A 1,245-nucleotide genomic window follows, 5' to 3' on the forward strand; every position below is an offset into this window, starting at 1 on the left:
GCTCAATATTCATTCTAAGTCCGAACAGTCAAGTCTAGGTCATAACATGTTAGGATGTCTGAACTAGTTTATCTGCTTGAATAATTAAGTGAATATATAGCTTACCATTGCTTTTCTGTAGTCTGTCTTTGTATGTTTTCTCATTTACGATGATCACCTGATTGATGTGAGTTTAGGGAGACATTTGTTTTAGTTATTCCAACGATAGGTAATAGAGTGGATTCAGTAGAGAAGTCAGACGAATTTACATGTGTATATATTGTCTTTCATAGGTTTGTTTCTTATAATAGTTAATTTATCATATTTGTAAAATTCCTTTTAGTAGTATTTTACTATTAAAAAAATGGATGTTACAAATTTATTTTAAAATTTTAACATTTTGAACATTAAAACTATTATCTTATTCTATATATAACAATGAAAAGAACATAAAAATAATAAAGAAACTATTTCACTTCAATGACTACTTCATAATATAATTACATTTATTTTTTTCTCTTTCGTATAAATATGTAATTTGTATTCTTTCTCATTCATTCAAATTATAAATTATAAGTTAAATATAAAAAAAATTAACACATATTTTTGTTTAAATAAATACAATTAAAATTAATATAATATTAAAGTTTTACCTAATATTACCCCAGGTGCTTTCTTGGAAAATTATCTCTAGCTAATACTTTTTCATATTAAAGAGTATTACTTAGTAACTATTTATTTTCAACCACTCTTTTAAACTTTTTTTTTAGGTAGCTTTAAAAAATTAATAAAATATTACATTTTGACTCATTAAAATAAAATAACATAATAAAAAGTCTCACATGCGGAATAGTATTTGTGACTAGAGCTGTCAAAGAGGCCCTATTATAGGCCCTGGCCCTAGCCCATGTGGGTTGGGGCCAAAAAAGTCCATAGGGCCAAAAATGTCCCTTATTAAAAAAGCTTCCAGGACTAAAAAGCCCCAAAGCCCTGTGGGTCAGGGTCAGCCCATGGGCTTTCTGTTTTATAAAAAAAAATATCCAACAATAAATTGCATTTTTGCATAGAAAATGAACATTTATGTTGAGTGTTATAACTTGGAAAATACATGTAAGCATCTTTATTTTACTTTAATAAATATTTTTACATAATTATTAATTAGAAAATAATAAATAGGATTTCATATTTTTCATCCCTAAATTTAACGTTAAATTGAAATTAGTGTATATTATAACCTTTCACAAATTTTAATCTTCAAACTTATTT

Source organism: Vigna radiata, unplaced genomic scaffold (assembly GCF_000741045.1).
Source record: "Vigna radiata var. radiata cultivar VC1973A unplaced genomic scaffold, Vradiata_ver6 scaffold_198, whole genome shotgun sequence".
NCBI lineage: Eukaryota > Viridiplantae > Streptophyta > Magnoliopsida > Fabales > Fabaceae > Vigna > Vigna radiata.